This window comes from Mobula hypostoma, chromosome 6 (assembly GCF_963921235.1).
Source record: "Mobula hypostoma chromosome 6, sMobHyp1.1, whole genome shotgun sequence".
In the NCBI taxonomy this organism is placed as follows: Eukaryota; Metazoa; Chordata; class Chondrichthyes; order Myliobatiformes; family Myliobatidae; genus Mobula; species Mobula hypostoma.
In genome coordinates this window covers 17,375,782-17,396,200 of record NC_086102.1, presented here as the reverse complement: position 1 = coordinate 17,396,200, position 20,419 = coordinate 17,375,782, and the positions used below count along the sequence as shown (strand labels likewise).

At 42.7% G+C, this 20,419-nt stretch overlaps 1 long non-coding RNA gene across 3 annotated transcripts; it reads right to left on the bottom strand.

Annotated features, from left to right (window-relative positions):
- Positions 1-323: 323 nt before the first annotated feature.
- LOC134347832 (uncharacterized) lies at positions 324-20,182 on the bottom strand. 3 transcript variants are annotated; one of them, XR_010018277.1, is made up of 4 exons: positions 18,586-20,182; positions 18,346-18,376; positions 3,027-3,261; positions 325-1,759 (listed from the first exon to the last, which is right to left on the bottom strand). It is a non-coding gene; the product is annotated as an uncharacterized LOC134347832 (long non-coding RNA). The 3 variants fall into 3 exon arrangements; XR_010018278.1 differs by having other exon boundaries at positions 324-1,759; positions 3,008-3,261; positions 18,346-20,182; XR_010018276.1 differs by having other exon boundaries at positions 326-1,759; positions 18,346-20,182.
- Positions 20,183-20,419: the final 237 nt, after the last annotated feature.

Here is a 20,419-nt window from a genome sequence, read left to right as displayed (position 1 = left end):
CTCCCCTAACTGCACATGAGGAAGTTGTGATGGAGGGTCTGACAACCATTGCCATCATGGTGAAGGTATTCGAAGGGTGGGATTGGAGGAGGCATTCCAGGACTTAACACAACGATGATGAAGATCCACAATATATATTGAAATCAGAATATTTGCTTATTTGTTGAGATACAGTGTGGGATAGGCCCTTTTGGTCCTTCAAGTCGCACGGTCCAGCAACACCCTAATTTAATCCGAGCCTAATCATGGAGATTTACAATGACCAATTAACCTGCAAACCAACATGTCTTTGGATGGTGGGAGGAAACCGAAACACCTGGAAGGAACTCACATGGTCTTGCGGAGAACATACAGACAGCAGCGGGAATTGAACCTGGTTTGCCTGTACTGTAAAGCATTATGCTACAATGGTGGTTAAAATTTTTGATAGTTAGGTAAGAAGATATTTATTCTGACTATTAAACATCAGTTATTACATGTGTTAAAACATTCACATAGCAGGTATTAATAAACGCAGAAGATTCTGCTGAGCTGGAAATTCAGAATAACACACAAAAAGTACTGGAGGGACACAGCAGTTCAGGCTGCATCTGTAGAAAATATATTCATTTCCATAGAAACAGAAACAAGAGAAAATCTGTAGTTGCTGGAAATCTAAACAACACACACAAAATGCTGGAGGAACAGTCGGCCAGGCAGCATCTAGGAAAAGAGTACAGTCGACATTTTGGACTGAAGCTCTTTGGCGGGACTCATTTCTGTAGATCTGCCTGACACGCTGAGTTCCCCCAGTACTTTGTGTGTGTTCCACAAAGCAGGTATTTGCACTAAAGGAGTGCTAACAATAGATCAGAAAGGAGGGAGACAGACTCATTAATATCATTCAGACATTTTACCATATTTAATGTCTTTTTCATTTGTGTCTTATCCCCCTTGTAAGGTGTGGTGTTCCTGCCGATTAACAAATCCCACAATTAACACAAATGGAGATATACTTGTTTAACAAAGGTTCAATTTTGTAAAACGTATAGTAGCAAATTTCTAAAACTCTTATCTGATTATTGCTTTTTAATTCTACCGAGACAATATGTCCCTGGTATTCCTACTGCTTGAGTCAAATACATAACATTATAGTGTAAATTTTGCCATTCCTTGCATATATCAGAATCCCATTTGGGCTAAAAAGATTTTCCAGCATTTTTTCTCCCAAATGTTCTCCTCTTTCAGAATCAGAATCGGATTTAATATCACTGGCATATGTCGTGAAATTTGTTAACTTAGCGGCACCTGTACAATGCAATAAATGATAATATAGGAAAAAAATAAGTAAATCAATTACAGTAAGTATATATGTATATTAAATGGTTAAATTTAAAAATAGTAGTGCAAAAACAGAAATAATAAAAGTGAGGTAGTGTTCACGGGTTCAATGTCCACTTAGGAATCGCGTGGCAGAGGGGAAGAAACTGTTCCTGAATCACTGAGTGTGTGTCTTCAGGGTCCTGTACCTCCTTCCTGATGGTAGTAATGAGAAGAGGACATGTCCTGGTTGATGGAGGTCCTTAATAATCGATGCTGCCTTTCTGAGGCATCACTCCTTGAAGATATCTTGGATTCTATGAAGTCTTATCCTTAGAATTTTATTTATCAAAGGAACGTTTTATTTCGCACATGCATGTTCACTTGTTGAGAGTCCTTTTCATTACAGCTTGGCTGGGGTCATCTTCACATCATCCCTGAAGACATTATCAACCCCTGCCTGAAAAAGATAATTAGCAAGGGAAAGAGTTTTGTTACTCTACACATTAGATGCAAACCTAATCACAAATGCAAAAACGTCCAAAGTGCTACACCTTCCCATACATCTCCTACCTCACCTCCACTCAGAGCCCCAAGCAGTCCTTTCAGGTGAGGCAGTGCTTAACCTCTGAATCTGCTGGGGCTGTTTATTGTGTCCGGCGCTCCTGATCCTCTACATTGGGGACACCTATTGTAAACTGGGGAATTGTCTTCATCGAGCACCTCTGCTTCATCTGCCAAAAGTGGAACTTCCCGATGGCTAAATGTTTTAATTCCAATTCCCATTCTTGTTTTGACAAGTCATTCCATGGCCTCCTCTTGTGCCAAGAGGAGGCCACTCTCAGGGTCGAGGAGCAACACCTTATATTCCAGCAACACACATCAAAGTTGCTGGTGAACGCAGCAGGCCAAGCAGCATCTGTAGGAAGAGGTGCAGTTGACGTTTCAGGCCGAGACCCTTTGTCAGGATTTCCAGCATCTGCAGAATTCCTGTTGTTTACCTTATATTCCATCTGGGTACCCTCCAAACTGATGGCATGAACATTGAGTTCTCCTTCCAGTAAAAAAAACCCTCCCTCCCATCTTCTTCTATTTCCCACTCTGGCCTCTTACCTCTTCTCACCTGCCTATCACCTCCCCCTGGGTCCCATCCTCCTTCCCTTTCTCCTATGGTCCACTCTCTTCTCCTATCAGATTCCTTCCTCTCCAGCCCTTTACCCTTCCCACCCACCTGGCTTCACCTATCACTTTCCAACTACCCTCCCTGCCCAACCAACTTTGTATTCCAGCATCTCCCCCCTTCCTTTTCAGACCTGAAGAAGGGACTCGGCCTGAAATATCAACGGTTTATTCATTTCCACAGATGATGCCTGACCTGCTGAAACCCTCCAGCATTTTGTGTGTGTTGCTATGAATTTCCTGCATCTGCAGACTTTGTGGTCAGAAATGCTTAATTTATGTTTCCCTTCTGAATGTTGTGTATCTGATGTGTTTGTTAAGCTGCTGCAAGAAAGCTTTTTGTTTGCACCTACCATGCAATACTTGTAGATATGGCAATAAACTTGACTTTGATTATGACTTTGAAAATTTTCCATGAACAATTTCATTGATCATTTTAAATTATTACTGTTTGTTTCTTATAAATATATTATTACTTAAATAAATTAAATATTTTCCTTTCTATATGTTCTCAGTTATTTCAGCATACCTCACATTTCATTGAGTACCTGCAGGAGGCCATTTGACCTTCAAGTTTATTCCAGTTCTCTGTGGTAACGAAAGAAATAAGCTGTAGTCCTTGGTTGCTGAGGTAGAGTTAGAGTTGGACAGGCCAGTTCAATTAGCTGACGGTCGTAGCAAAGTAGCTGTTCTTGAACCTGGTGGTGTGAGACTTCAGGCTTCTGTATCTTCTAATCACAAGAGATTCTGCAGATGCTGGAAATCCGGAGCAAAGCACACAAACTGCCGGAGGAATACAGCAGGTCAGTCAGCGTCTATGCAAGTGAATAAACAGTCAACGTTTTGGGCTGAGGGGCTTCATCAGGAATGGAAAAGAAGGGGGAAGAAGCCGGAATATAGACCTGTGGAGAGGGGGAAGGAGGACAAGCTGGAAGGTGATAGGAGAAAGCAGGTCGGTGGGGAGGAGGGATGAGGTAAGAAGCTGGGAGGTGAGGGGTGGAAAAGGCAAAGGGCTGGAGAAGCAGTGGAGAGTGGACCGTGGGGAGAAAGTTATCTTCTGCCTGATGGCAACAGGAGGAGATGGCAGTGTGGGGCTTCTTAACGGTAGATGCCACCTTCTTGAGGCAGTTGTTTCATGTAGGTGCTGTCAGCGGTGGGAGGTCTTTGCTCATGATGATTATGGCTGCGTCCACTACACTCTGCAGCCATGTGGGGTTTGATGGTGGGCAGACGGGGGTTGTGGCTCAGGCAAAGAGGGAAGGCTGGTAGGGTAGGGCTGGGCGATGTTACCAGATATGGATGGGGAAGTCAGGAGAGCCACTGGGAGGCTGGAACTGATAGGAAGGATGTAGTTTCAATCTTTGGAGTGGAAGGCAGGGAGGCTCAAAGATGCATATTTTTCTCTTTGGAGCGAAAGAATATGAAATGCGACTTGATAGAGGTGTACAAGATAAAAAGAGACATAGATCCAGTGGATATTCAGTCACATTTTTTCCGGGGTGGAAATAGCTAATACCAGGAAGCATAATTGTAAGGAGATGGGAGGGAAGTATAGGGGAGGATGACAGAGGAATATTCTTTACAGAGTGGTGGGTACACGAACTCCTTGTCAGGGGTGCTGACAAAGGTAGATACATTAGGAGCATTTAAGAAATTCTTAGAAAGGCACATGCATGATAGGAAAATGGGGGGCTGTGAAGGGAGGGAGGGTTAGATTAACCTTAGAGTAGGTTAAAAGATCAGCACGACATTGTGGTCCAAATTGCCTGTATTGTGCTGTAGTGTTCTATATTCTGTATTTTATATTCACTAACCAGCTTTGCACTGCCATTTTACGACCACGGTTCTCCAAGTGTTATCTAAAGGCATTCCCAGGACAATGCAGTTAAAGCTGCCCTGCGATGATTGAAAAGGAATGCCCATGGAAATCACATGGGGGTCAGAGGGAAAATGCCCAGTCAAATTCCTGGAGCAATGCAGAAAATAAATATAATAGTTGAGTTGTGTTTTACTCTGGAATAAAACCCATTGTCAATTGTGTCATGCTAAAATTAAAAATGTGTCCTGTAAATGAACTTTAGTCAAGCTGAATTATTTTCCCTTTGCAGACTTTTCATGTGCTTTCACAACTTAGTCACTGGGCGAACTTTGTACAGCAGCAGTCTGACACTCAATCCTTTCAGCTGTCAGTAAAGTAAAAAGAACATAGTTGAGGTCTCCCCTCTGTCCCACAGCCAATCCGTGTGGCACAGATATAGTGCAACATATGGTGAGGCCACACCTGGGGAATTGTGACCAGTCTGGTTGCCTTACAATGAGAAACATGCTATTAAACTGGAAAGAGTGCAGAAAAGATTTACAAGTATGCTGCCAGGGCTGGAGGGACTGAGTTATAGGGAGAGGTTGCATAGGACAGAGCATTACTCCCTTGGAGTGTAAGAGACGGAGCAATCATCTTACAGAGGTGCTTAAGATCTTGAGGTGCCTACTGTAGATAGGGTGAGTGCACTTGGTCCTTTTGCCAAGGTTGGAGAATCAAGACTAAAAAGCATACCTTAAGCTAAAAGGGGGAAATTTTGATAGGAACACGAGGGGCAACTTTTATACAACAGGTGATTACGTATGTGGAATGAGCTGCCAGAGAAAGAGATTGAAGCAGGTACAATAGGAACTTTTGAAACGCAGTTGGGCAAATACATGGATTGAAAAGGTTTAGAATGTTATGGGCGAAAGCACTATCTTGAACGGGGCATCTTGGTTAGATGGCTAAGGAGCCTGTTTTATGCTGTATGACTCTAATTCTTCACAGCAAGGATTTAGGATCTCAGGTTCACTTACGCTACATTACTTCTAAAGATTGATTGGTAGTTCGCTGTATCTAACGGCAGCAATTTCCAGTGGCCACTTTATTAGGCATAGCTGTATACCTAATCGTTAGTGCACATATCTAATCAACCAATCCTGTGGCAGCAACTCAATGCATAAAAGCATGCAGACATGGTCAAGAGGTTCAGTTGATGTTCAGACTTAACATCAGAATGGGGAAAAATGTGATCTAAGTGACTTTGACCATAGAATAATTGTTGGTACCACACAAGGTGGTTTGAGTATTTCTGAATCTGCTGATGATCTTCTGGGATTTTCATGGACAACAGTCTCTAGATTTTAGAGAGAATGGTGCAAAAAAAACAAAAAAGGACACATCCAGTGAGTGCCAGTTCTGTGGGTGAAAATGCCTTGTTAATTCTTATTGTGGCATCTTCCCCCTTCCTTTCCAGTCTTGCTGAAGAGCCCTGGCCTGAAACGTCAGCTGTTTATTCTTTCCCATAGATGCTGCCTGACCTGCTGAAATCCTCCAGTATTTTGTGTTTGTTGTCAGAGGAAAATGGCCAGACTGGTTTAAGGGGACAGGAAGGTGAAAAATACTGTGGTGTATGGAAGCGCATCTCTGAATGCACAACATGTCAAACCTTGAAGCAGATGGACTACAGCAGCAGAAGACCACGACCATACACTCAGTGGACACTTTATTAGGTACAGGAGGTACCTAATAAAGTGATAGGCGAGATCATAAAGGTGGAGGAGCAGCCATATACATAAGAGAGAATTTAAACGAGGTTGCTTATGTTGGATGAATTGAGACTTAGCGAAGATATCTGGATAAGAATTGAAACCTATAAGGATAAAGGAATAATATTGGGTCTATGTTATCGAACCCTTCATGCTGATAGTAATTTTAGTAAAGAACTCTATCAGAATATTAGAAAATCAAGCTCTGAAGGTGATGTTATAGCTATGGGAAACTTTAATTTTCCAAATATTGAGTGGGAGAACCCAGTGACTAATGGATTACAGGAAAGCGACTTCATTGAGTTATTGAATGATTGTCTTTTGTCCCAGTATGTAAATGTGCCAGCAAGAGTGGAGTCCTGTCTAGATTTGATATTCTGTAACAATCAGGATAGAATTTTGAGTACGGAAGTTGTTGAACCTTTAGGAACAAGTGATCATAACATTGTTTTTTGGGAGAGTATATCAAAAAACCAAAGCCATTGAATTGAATTTCAGAAAGGCCAAGTTTGTGCAGATGCGACAAAGACTTCAGAAAGTAAACTGGAAGAAGCCGTTTGATGTTGAGTTAGTTGAGGAATGATGGGGTTGACTTAAAGAGGTAATACACACACTGCAGAAAATGTCACGAGAAGCAATAAAAACAATAGATCAACTACATGGATGAATAAAGATACACATTAAAAATTGTTGAAGAAAAGACGACTATGTAGGGAACACAGAAAAAAATAGTAATGATGCTAATTGTAGGACACATGAAAATATGAGAGCTATAGTCAAGAGGGAAATTCGAATGGCCAAAAGGCAGGTTGAGAAGGATATTGCTGATAATGCTAAGATTTACTCTAAGAGATTTTTTTAATACTTTAGTAGTAAAAGAAAAATCAAGGAGGAAGTTAAGTGCATTAGGAATAATCGTAGGGTGTTAAATTATGCAGAGAAGGACATAGCAGATACTCTTAACTCATATTTTTCTGAAGTATTCACCTGCGGAGATGTTAGCAAAATGCCAGAGAAAAAAAAAGGTTGTTTTAAGTGACTTACAGGACTTAGAAAGTGAGGTCCTGCTTCAGCTGAAAAAGCTGAAAGTAATAAATGTCCAGGGTCAGACAACATATATCCAAGGATACGTAAAGAGGTCTATGATTATATATACAAGCCCCTAACATGTAGTTTTCGACAGTCACTGATGACTGGTGAAATCTCTAAGGACTGGAAATGGGCTAACGTGGTTCCGGTATATAAGAAGGGTGACTGCACTGACCCTGGAACTATAGACCAGTAAGCTTAACGTGTATCGTACGTAAGATAATGGAAACATTAATAAAGAATTAGATGGAAATAGCAGCTGAAAAGAACTGGCATGTTAGCAGAAAGCCAGCATGGGTTCAGAAAGAAGAAATCATGTTTTACTAAGATGCTGGAGTTCTATGAAGAGGCAACTAAAATTTATGATAACAATAGAGCGGTAATATCATTTATTTGGACTTTCAGAAAGGCTTTTGTCAAGGTACCCCACAAGAGGTTTATAGTCAAATTACAGGAGGTAGGGATTCACAGTAAGGTCTGCAAATGGGTGCAGAATTGGCTCAAAAACTGAAAACAAGGAGTTATGGTGAGAGGATCTTTTTCACACCTGGAAGATGTTAGAAGTGGGATTCTGCAGGGATCAGTTTGGGGGCTGCTGCTGTTTTTAATTTATATTATTGATTTGGATAAGCATATTACAAACAAGTAAAGTTTGCAGATAACACAAAGTTATGTGGGGGCCAGGCCGATAACATTCAGGCAGCAGAATCAATACAGTTAGATCTAATCAAAATCTGGATGTGGGAAGATGAAATTTATTGTAAGTAAATGTAAAATACCACATATAAGAAGTAGAACTATTAGATATAAATACACAATATACAAATCTAAATATACAATAGAGGGTCCTGAGTTGGAACGTGCACTGTATGAGAAGGATTTGGGCCTCCAGGTAGACTAATCACTATCAACATCTCGACAATGCACGGAAGCGATTAGGAAGGCTAATAGAATGTTGCGCTATATAATGCGCTCAGCGGAGTTCAAGTCTGGCGACAATCTCCTTAAGCTCTATAATGTGCCTGTGAGGCCACACCTTGAGCACTCTGTACAGTTTCGGTCTCCATATTTTGTGAGGGATGTGAAGGCACTGGAAAGAGACCAGAGAAGGGCAACTAGATTCATCCAAGAACACAAAATACTCTGCAGATGCTGGGCTCAAAGCAACACTCACAACTCGCTCGAGGAACTCAGCAGGTTGGGCAGCAACCATGGAAATGAACAGTCAACGTTTCAGGCCGAGACCCTTCGTCAGGACTCCAGCATATTAGTAAAACATGATTTCTCCTTTCTGAACCCATGCTAGCGTTCTGCTAACATGTCCTAACGTGTTCAGTTCCCACCACTCTCTGTAAGGAGTGTGTACGTTTTACCCGTGACGATGTGGGTGTACTCCAGGTGCTCCAGTTTCTTCCCACAGTCCAAAACCATACCGGTTGATTGGTTAATTGGTCACTGTAAATTGTCCCTTGATTAGGGTTGAATCTGGGTTGCTGGGTGGTGCAGCTCAAAGGACCAGAAGGGGCTATAAATAAGCAAACAAACAAACAAACTGATTTTTACAGCTGTCACTTTTGAAGTTCATTGGTATTGGTTGGGTGAGCTTTCAGTTTTGAGATCAGATCACCTTAGGTCTTCGTGATGCTTGGAAGATCAAGCTTTACTTCATTATTCATGAGTTTTTGCATAATTAATGCATGATATCATTTCTCAGATGTGCTACAGCAATGGTGGTGTCCAAGGGGGGGGTGCAGGTTATTTATATTGTAAAGGTTAATAAATGCTTTGGTGCATAAATACTCAACCTGTTTATTTAGTCTGCTGTCAAGATGTGGTGGATTATGCTGTTGTGAAGGACATGGTGTGAATTGGAAAATATTATGAAAAGAACAATTCCAAATTAAGAAAATTACATTTAATTACAGGCCTGAGCTCTCTTATTTCATCTCATGCTCCACTTATCATGAGTTTATCCACAGTTATTGCAGTAACACCACAGGACTGGAGTGGTTATGTAATCCCATGAAAGTGATGAAATTGTTGACAGTGGAAAGATTATCAGACAGCACAAGTTTATTTCTAGAAAGGCAATGCTCAGTTCAATCACCACAAGGTCATACCTTCTTTATCATTTGTATCAAAGAAATCTAGTGATCCTTTGCAATCTTCCACTTTTGCATTAAAAAAATAAATAAATGTGATACCTGAGCTTATCTTTATGCAAATTTAAATATAAAGATGGAAGCTGCGTCTACACTCAGTGACAGCACTTTTCTTGCAATCTACTGTACCTAATAAAGTGGACACTGGGTGCACGTTTGTGGTCGTCTGCTGCTGTAGCCATCCACTTCAAGGTGGTGCGTTCGGAGAAGCTCTTCTGCACACCACTGTTCTAACAGGTGGTTCTCTGAGTTACTGTACCTTCCTGTCACTTGAACCAGTCTGGCCATTCTCCTCTGACCTCTCTCATTAACAAGGCATTTTCGCCCACAGAACAGCCATTCACTGGAAATTTTTTTTGTTTTTCTCACCATTCTCTGTAAACTCTAGAGACTGCTGTGCATGAAAATCCCAGGAGGTCAGCAGTTTGTGAGATACTCAAACTCCCCTGTCTGGCACCAACAATCATTTCATGGTCAAAATCTCATTTCTACCCCATTCTGATGTTTAATCTGAACAGCAACTGAATCTCTTGACCACGTCTGCATGTTTTTATGAGGATAGGTTGAGCGAGCTAAGGATTTTCTCCTTCGCTCCAAGGAGAAAATCCCTAGCTCACTCAACCTATCCTCGTAAAACCATGCAGACACGGTCAAGAGATTCTGCTGTTGTTTAGAGCAAACATCAGAATGGAGAAGAAATGTGATCTAAGTGACGTTGACTGTGGAATGATTGTTCGTGCCAGTCAAGGTGGTTTAAGAAACTCACAAACAGCTGATCTCCTGGAACTTTCATCCACAACAGTCTCTAGAGTTTACAGAGAATGGTACAAAAAACAAACAAAAAAAAATCCAGTGAGGTGACTTGATAGAGGTGTACAAGATGATGAGGCATAGATCGAGTGGATGGCCAGAGACTTTTTCCTAGGGTGAAAATGCCTAACACCAGGGGACATAATTTTAAGTTGATTTGAGAAAAATGAAGGAGGACTATCAGAGGTAGTTTTGTAAAAAAGAGAGTGGTGGGTGCATGAAGCAGGTACATTGCATACAGTTATGAAACTCATGGATAGAAAAATGGAGGGTTATGTAGGAGGGAATGACTAGGTGGATCTTAGAGAAGGTTTAAAAGTTTGGCACAACATTGTGGAAGGGCCTTTACTATGCCATGATATTCTATATTCTCTACTAAATCCTTCAATCCTCAAGGATCCCAGTATTGAGGCTCCAGTCACATCTAGCCCACACCAATGGGCAAGCCACACCATTCACATGTGCATCACTAGACATACAAAGGCCTAGTATTCTTCTCTGAGTTCCATCACAGCACGAGGAAAGAGAAAACACGGGGTTTGGTGTGATTTGGCATCATAGTCAACGCAGAGATGATGGGCCAAAGGGCCTGTTTCTGTGCATTACTGTTCTCTGACTTCAAGGATGTTCTCTGAGAAAATACAATACGGTGGATTCCAGTTAATTGGGATACATCAGAACCAATGCATTTTGGCCAAATTAAGTGACTGTCCCAATTAGCAGGAGTTTCATGGAAGGTATAAAAAAGACAGGCTACCACTAAACTGAGTAACCAATTATATATTTAAGTGAAATACAGAACAAATTATAATATTACCAATACTACTACCGTACTATAAGCCTTATGCATTAGTATAATGGTTATTGATGGAGGAATTCATCCAGTGTATACCATATTTTTTGATTGACTATAAATGAAAAAAATCAGTGCTGATGCCTAGTGCAGATAATGTTCTGCCTTCATACAATCCTTACGATGATTGCATCCTCCAAACTTTTCATTGTAGCATTCGAGGTGATTGTCAATACCTTCAAATTCTTCGTAGTTTCTAACTTGTTGGAGTAGTGAAATTGTTTTATTTTCAGTCCCAACCTTTGCTGGCATCTTCAAGCCTTAAAGCTGAAACCGCAGTGTGCAAAGTAGTTCTGAATTGTCTTACTGCTTATTTCTCTGCTTTTTGAACACAAACCCGTGCAACTGACTCTCTATTTAAAAACTGTTTGCTCTAAGCACGGAGTAGTGTTTAACGGCCACACAAGTGCGTGCAACCGACACTAGTGAGAAACCGTTCAGCAACAGTCTCCTGTCCCAGTTCAGCGGTATAGTGTCCCAAATAAATAAGAGAATCCCGGCGATTTTCTTGATTAGTTTTTGTTCTTTCAGAGTTGTCCCAAATAAGTGGCTGCCCCAATTAACTGATGGCCCAATCAATCAGAATTCAGAGTATTCAATTTGACTCATGGGAATGCCTGATATATGATCAACAGAGGTGTAGCGTTTTGGAAGGCACCAGAAAACTTGGAATAACTTTATTGGGAAGATATGGAAGTCCTGTTTAAGCAGTGGAAAGAGTGTCTCAGGTTGCTATAAAACTTACCTCTCTGCTCTGTCAGCACACCCTGCCATGGAACTGGAAAGGAAGCAAGTGATCCCAACTCTGAGGAAATGCCCAAGGAAAAGGTGTGTTTTGGTGTTAGGGAACAGGGGAGCTCATTTGCCAACATCAATTCCTCCCATACCGTGGTGTGGCTAGTTTCAAATCTCCAGTGAATCAGGTTCAATGCAGACCTCTGCTGCTGTCTGTATGTCCAAGCTGTGACTTCATTGGCTCCCCCCACATCCTCAGAGATGCATGGGTTTGGAGGTTAATAGGTCACTGTAAATTGCCCCTAGTATATGTGGGCAGTAGAACTGATGAAAGATCAGGGAAAAGTAGTGGGGGAATGGGATGCAGACTTGATGAGCGAATTGTCTCCTATATTGTAAGAAGATGTGGAAATTGTAGAAGTAACAGATCATCTGTTTTGGTGATGTTGAGAGTAAATATCCCACAGGTCAGAAAGAAGAAAACCTCTGAAATTCTGCATGGGATCTTTTATTATCTAGATGTGAAAAGTAACCTCAGATATTTTATCTGAGAAACAATGGGTGCAAGTTTTGAGGCATAGAATCATAGAGCAGAGAAACAGGCCCTTTGGCCCATCAGTTCTGCACTGACCCAGTCACACTCTTCACATTTTATTACCCCTGTTAGGGTGTATTCTGGAGTTATGGGATATAGCAAATATTAATTTCAACAGCAACCACTCTTCAGATTTGAATGTAAATTACAGATTGAATTAAAATGCATCTCAGAACAATGGTCTTCCTGGAGCTGCAGACTGGGGTTGATTGCAAACCAGGAAACACTCTGCCACCTGAGATATCTGCATATGCATGAATGCAACTCAGAGACAGCAGTGATTAACACTCATTTTGGGGTGTTGTTGTGAAGATCTAGATCTTTGAAAATTATGTGCAACACAATGGAAACATTATGAATGCACTGTAACTATAGAAATTGTCCTCTTGGGATATCTTTGTTCTTTAACTTATAAAAATATGATGAAATATTGGGTCAGCAGGACTCTATTCCAAGAGTGTCTCCAGAATGATGCCTACTTGTCATGCTGAACAAAGATTTCTATATCACCTGCTTCAGGGTTTCTCAATGACTTGATCACAGCCACAATAACCACCTTCCCCCCACCCCCTGCCAGATTCCAGGAGCAAATAAAGGTGGCCAATTAATCTACAATTTCTTAAAATGAGGAAGCTGGAGTACTTTGGGAAAACACGTGTGGTCACAGAGAGAATGTGCAAACTCCAAACCATAGCTCCACAGGTGAGGATCGAACCCATGTTGCTGGATCTCTGAGGCAGCACCTCCACCAGCTCTGCCATTGTGACACCTGGGCCACTTGGATTTTCCACGTAGTTAGAACAATGGATCCGACTCGTTTGAAAACTTCTAATATACTGTACAGGAATACAGTACATTACAATACACCCTAAAGTGGGAGACCCATACCTGCTTTCTGAACTGCCCCCTCCCCCACTTTTTTCGCATCTAGTTTACAAGCTAAGAGTCTCCCTCTCCTGCATTCATGCTAACTTTTATTACTAGAACTATCTGTCCTTTTCCATTTTGAATCTCTTCTAAAATCTGTGCAGAGTCATACTGTATTGAAATATGCCCTTTGGCCCACTGATTCCAGCCAATTATACTAACCCCATCATACTCTCCCCAGGGATTCCACCACTCACATACGCCTTAAGGATAAATTACAGCAGCCAGTTATCCTACTGACCCACGTATTTGGAATTTGGAAGAAAACTAGAGCTGCGGACTGCGAGATAAATGTGCACCTTCCAATAATACATTCCTTAAAAAGATTAAAGATACAGATAGCTTCAATCAGCATTCATCTCATGCTTTCAAAGCAGGGAACAGCTTTAGGCACTATACTGGAATGTTACTGTATATAATTTGACCCTGGACTACATTTATCAATAACACAGCTGATAAGATAGTGAGCTTGGTCAGAGAGGGACGTTTTAAGGACTGACTTCGAGCAGGAAAGGTCAAGGGAACTAATTGGGAAACCTAGGGCTGAGAGTGATAAAGGCCAGTACTAGGGCAATGAAAACTGGTGTGAAAGGGGCTTGAACTGATTTGAAATGCACTGGGTGGACTGTTTTTTGTTTGGTGACGGCAGCATTCAATACCTTGAGTGCCTAATTTACATCAGCTCCTCGTGGTATGTGAACTATTTACGTAGGCTTTTGGATGTAAATCAGGAGAACAAAATAATTGTTACTCTGGATTGGGTGCAACACAAAATAAAAACTTAATAAGATAAGGAACACAATAATAATAAAAAAGCACAGTAAATATAAATACTGATGTAAGATTCATCTTCATTATGTGCTGTGTTGTATGAGGTGGGTAATCATGGTCTTTCTTGGGGGATTGCTGGGCAGCACAGCTTGAAGGACTGCAAGGGCCTATTCCACACTGTATCTCAATCAATTAAAACATATTTAAATTAACCACATAACAGCTAAGTAATAAAGAATTTCACCAAACCTGCACTGTAACACTCCGACCCATACAGCTTCTCTGAATCACAAGAAATTCTGCAGATGCTGGAAATCTTGGGCAACACACACAAAATGCTGGAGGAACTCAGCGAGTCAAGCTGCGTTTATGCAGGAACTGTGTTTTCTCCCTCCACAGATGCTGCCTGACTTGCCTAGTTCTTCCAGCTTCTCTGAATGACAACTAATTTAAATATTTAAATTATCCCTGTAACCCAGGTTCAATTATTTCGTTATCTGTAAGGACTTTGTACATTCTCATCATAACCATGTGGGTTTCCTCCGGGTGCTCCAGTTTCCTCCCACAGTCCAAAGATGTAAGTTATTTGGTCACGTGAGTGTAATTGAGCAGCACGGTCTCGTTGGGCTGGAAGGGCCTGTTGCCATGCTGTATCTTTAATAAAATAAGAGAAATAAAATAAATCCTGAAATCTGTGGCACGGTGCCCTCTGGTGCGTACAATTTGCCATGACACGTTCATTTTATGGGGCCGGAGCCAGAACTACTGTTTGGGATGATCCACGCGATGGTTCCCTGACTAAAGTTGGCAGTAATGACATGCAGAAAAATCCAGTGTTTAGCAAGAATTGAACATTTGGAATTTCCTACCTAACGAAATGGTGGAAAGTCCTTGAACAAAAGAACGCCACTCTGACACAGACACTTCCCTTTCTCCTCTCTATCCCATCCTCTTCTCTGCAACCTGAAACTTGGCTTGCTCTTCCCCTTTCTGATGAAAATTCACTGAATTGGGAAAGTTATTTCTGTTTCTCTCTCCAAGGATGTTGTCTAACCTGCTGGGCCATTCCAGCACTCCCTGTATTCATTATAGGTGCATCTGCATTTTGAACAAAGGGGAACTCAATAAACACTGGAAGGAAACCTTTGGAGAATTACAAGGAGAAACTGGGGGAGTAAGATTTATTTTCCATCAAAAGAGCTAGTGAGGATTTGATGGGCCCAATTGCTTCCTTTGGCACTATATTCATGCATTTTTAGTAAAATTTCAATAATCCTGAACCTTCAGAATGTTGGTGGGTCCGCAGCTCCAGAGTTTCTGGCGTATTGGATATTACTCCTATTAATTTCCCAGTGTACATTTCTTAAAGATGTTACACAGTAATATGAATTTTCCAGTGAACACGAGTTTAAAAGGGGTGAGGGAAATGAACCCCAATTGAGTTCATATGGTCCAAGAAACAGGACCCTGCTGTGCATTAAGGAGATGAAGAAACCAGGCCGCAGTAAAGTTTAAAGGGAGTATGGAAAAGCCTGTGAATTTAAAGTGAACGCAGGAAACAGGGACACCGTGATTTTATAGAGTGTGTGAGCAAAGACTCGGTAAGTTTAATGTGAGTGGGGAATGGGGACTCGGTGAGTTTAAAGTGAGTGGGGAATGGGGGCTCAGTGAGTTTAAAGTGAGTGGGGAATGGGGACGGCGAGTTTAAAGTGAGTGGGGAATGGGGATGGTGAGTTTAAAGTGAGTGGGGAATGGGGACTCGGTGAGTTTAAAGTGAGTGGGGAATCGGGGCTCAGTGAGTAAAGTGAGTGGGGAATGGGTATGGTGAGTTTAAAGTGAGTGGGGAATTGGGACAGTGAATTTAAAGTGAGTGGGGAATGGGGGCTCAGTGAGTTTAAAGTGAGTGGGGAATGGGGATTCGGTGAGTTTAAAGTGAGTGGGGAATGGGGACGGTGAGTTTAAAGTGAGTGAGGAATGGGGACGGTGAGTTTAAAGTGAGTGGGGAATGGGGACGGTGAGTTTAAAGTGAGTGGGGAATGGGGATGTTGAGTTTAAAGTGAGTGGGGAATGGGGATGGTGAGATTAAAGTGAGCGGGGAATGAGGACTTGGTGAGTTTAAAGTGAGCGGGGAATGGGGGCTCAGTGAGTTTAAAGTGAGTGTGGAATGGGGACGGTGAGTTTAAAGTGAGTGGGAAATGTGGGCTCAGTGAGTTTAAAGTGAGTGAGGAATGGGGACGGTGAGTTTAAAGTGAGTGGGGAATGGGGACGGTGAGTTTAAAGTGAGTGGGGAATGGGGATGGTGAGTTTAAAGTGAATGGGGAATGGGGGCTCAGTGAGTTTAAAGTGAGTGGGGAATGGGGATGGTGAGTTTAAAGTGAGTGGGGAATGGGGATGGTGAGTTTAAAGTGAGTGGGGAATCGGGGCTCAGTGAGTTTAAAGTGAGTGGGGAATGGGGACGGTGAGTTTAAAGTGAGTGGGGAATGGGGACTCGGTGAGTTTAAAGTGTGTGGGGAATGGGGATGGTGAGTTTAAAGTGTGTGGGGAATGGGGACTCAGTGAGTTTAAAGTGAGTGGGAATGGGGGCTCAGTGAGTTTAAAGTGAGTATGGAAATGGGGACTCGGTGAGTTTAAAGTGAGTGGGGAATGGGGATGGTGAGTTTAAAGTGAGTGGGGAATTGGGACGGTGAGTTTAAAGTGAGTGAGGAATGGGGACTCGGTGAGTTTAAAGTGAGTGGGGAATGGGGATGGTGAGTTTAAAGTGAGTGGGGAATCGGGGCTCAGTGAGTTTAAAGTGAGTGGGGAATGGGGACGGTGAGTTTAAAGTGAGTGGGGAATGGGGACTCGGTGAGTTTAAAGTGAGTGGGGAATGGGGGCTCGGTGAGTTTAAAGTGAATGGGGAATGGGGGCTCAGTGAGTGTAAAGTGAGTGCGGAATGGCGACTCGGTGAGTTTAAAGTGAGTGGGGAATGGGAATGGTGAGTTTAAAGTGAATGGGGAATGGGGGCTCAGTGAGTTTAAAGTGAGTGGGGAATGGGGATGGTGAGTTTAAAGTGAGTGGGGAATGGGGATGGTGAGTTTAAAGTGAATGGGGAATGGGGGCTCAGTGAGTTTAAAGTGAGTGGGGAATGGGGATGGTGAGTTTAAAGTGAGTGGGGAATGGGGACTCGGTGAGTTTAAAGTGAGTGGGGAATGGGGATGGTGAGTTTAAAGTGAGTGGGGAATGGGGACTCGGTGAGTTTAAAGTGAGTGGGGAATGGGGATGGTGAGTTTAAAGTGAGTGGGGAATCGGGGCTCAGTGAGTTTAAAGTGAGTGGGGAATGGGGACGGTGAGTTTAAAGTGAGTGGGGAATGGGGACTCGGTGAGTTTAAAGTGAGTGGGGAATGGGGGCTCAGTGAGTTTAAAGTGAGTGCGGAATGGCGACTCGGTGAGTTTAAAGTGAGTGGGGAATGGGGATGGTGAGTTTAAAGTGAATGGGGAATGGGGATGGTGAGTTTAAAGTGAATGGGGAATGGGGGCTCAGTGAGTTTAAAGTGAGTGGGGAATGGGGATGGTGAGTTTAAAGTGAGTGGGGAATGGGGACTCGGTGAGTTTAAAGTGAGTGGGGAACGGGGGCTCAGTGAGTTTATAGTTAGTGGGGAATGGGGACTCGGTGAGTTTAAAGTGTGTGGGGAATGGGGATGGTGAGTTTAAAGTGAGTGGGGAATGGGGACGGTGAGTTTAAAGTGAGTGGGGAATGGGGACGGTGAGTTTAAAGTGAGTGGGGAATGGGGACGGTGAGTTTAAAGTGTGTGGGGAATGGGGATGGTGAGTTTAAATTGAGTGGGGAATGGGGATGGTGAGATTAAAGTGAGCGGGGAATGAGGACTTGGTGAGTTTAAAGTGAGCGGGGAATGGGGGCTCAGTAAGTTTAAAGTGAGTGGGGAATGGGGACTCGGTGAGTTTAAAGTGAGTGGGGAATGGGGGCTCAGTGAGTGTAAAGTGAGTGCGGAATGGCGACTCGGTGAGTTTAAAGTGAGTGGGGAATGAGGATGGTGAGTTTAAAGTGTGTGGGGAATGGGGATGGTGAGTTTAAAGTGAGTGGGGAATGGGGACGGTGAGTTTAAAGTGAGTGGGGAATGGGGGCTCAGTGAGTTTAAAGTGAGTGGGGAATGGGGAGTCGGTGAGTTTAAAGTGAGTGGGGAATGGGGACTCGATGCGCTTAAGGGGAGTGATGAATGGGCACCTGGGATATAGAAGCAGATGAGTCAGTTGGCAAACCATCTGTATTTCTAAACAATTTCCTAATGGCTTATCCACATTTTACTTTTGATGTAATGGAATAGCTTAATAATAGATTAATAATTGAACAGACTTACCTTGAATTTTATCCAAGCCTGCAAAGCAATGCTAAAAAAAATAGAAAGAATGATTTAGAGACACCACAGAAAAAGACCTTTCAGCCCATCATGTCTGTACTGATCAGTTTATTTGCACAAATCCTACCCTAACCTTCTTTATTCTCCACACATGCTCAAGAACTCTTCCCCTCCCCCCACTGTTTCTACCACTCACCTACACACTAGGTGTAATGAACGGTGACAGACTAATGTACCAACCTGCACACTTTTGAGATGGGTGCTGAAACAGGAACACCCACCACCACAGGGAAATCCTGCAGACTCCACACAGATGGCATTGAAGTTTAGGGTCTCTGGAGTTCTGAGACAGTTTAGCCTATGAGCAGTAATAGAGAAGTGGCAGCTCTTTGAAAAACACATCATTAGCACATCAGGCCAAAAGCCCACAATCCTCAATTAGTCTTTGATTATATTACCAGATGATTTCCCATAGATACTCTTTATTTATCATCAAAACCTTATGATTTTGTATCCAAAAAGCTGTCACTAATCAAGTCCAAGTTCGTTGTAAAAACTGCACTATGTTTAACCTTTAACATGTTATGGTTAAGTTCTGTGGCTGGGGTGGGCTACCCCATTCAAGTAGATTATTGAAAACTAAGAGAATCAGCTTGTGAATAAAAGTGAGGTTGAGGTAGCAGATCAAATCATTGTATTGAACGTACTGCAGAAGTGAGCACAAAGACACAACATCCCACATCGACATAGAGCAGTACGGACCAGAAACATGGGCCAGGAACACGGGCCAGGAACACGGGCCAGGAACACGGACCAGGAACACCGGCCAGGAACACCGGCCAGGAACACCGGCCAGGAACAGGCTCTTTAGTCCATAATGACTGGCCAAACACATTGCCAAATTGATTAAAGTTTACTCCTTCTCACCCTCAACACACTCCCTCCAGCATTAGACAATTCCGCCCTGGGAAAATAATACTGACTCTCTCTGTATGAGCCAGCAGCTGAAGGGTTCTCAAAGCAACAGAGGTATAGGCAATAACAAAATGTTCTCCTTGACTTCTCCAGTGCTCCAGTAGCTATCGCTCCAAGGTCAAGACTTACTCACTTGAGAGCGTCCTTGCTCTGAGTGGAAGGAGTGTTTGGTAACATTTCAAATACACAGCATGCTGTGTATGCCTCTCACAATTCTGTAAACCTCAATCACATCTCCCCTTAGCCTCCAACACTCCAGAGAAGCCAACCCAATTTTGTCCAATTTCTTACAGCTAGTCCAGGCAGCATCCTGGTAAACCTCTTCTAAACTTTTACTCCCTGTGCATGGAACAATGTTTAAACTGTATATTCTCCCAGTACAAAACACACCCAAATGACGCTGAATGTGTTTTGCAACTGTAGCCCGCCCGGCCACCCTCAGGGTCGCTCGGCTCGCTGTCGTCTAGGGAAACAGTCTCGGCCCCTCCAAACTGGGTAATTAGTTTGTGTGGATGCTGTGTGAGGTACCCCACCCCGCCCAAATAACAGACAATACACCAGATGCAATTAAATGATTTACAGTTTATAGATATTACTGGAACTATATAATTAAAAGAGAATAAAATATAAAAGGAAAATAAAAGGCGCCACACTTATCAAAGTTCAATCTCTTCGTGCACAAAAACCGTTGGACCTTCTTCTTCACCCTGCGACCCCCCTCGGACCACCTCGACCGGCCGCCTGGGACCAACAACGGTGGTCGACCAGACGCTCCACACGAGTCCGTCTCCGTCTCCTCGCCGAACGTCCCGCTCGGGGTCCGACCCCGTTAGCGGACTCACAGCACCTGGTCCATCCTCTGTCTCGCTCTCCTGCCTTCTGCCCCCAAACCCCGCGCATACAGTATCTTCAAATACACCAAAACCATAACAACTATCCCAATTGGTTAATAGCACTCTCTTATCAGACTCTAAAGCAAAAACAAACTGTTAGCGCAAACTTTCTCAGTGTTTAACACAACAAAGCCGCATTCCCCAGATTAACATAACAAAGACGCCATTTTAATTAGCCTCCACAGTAACATAAAAGTCGAAACCCC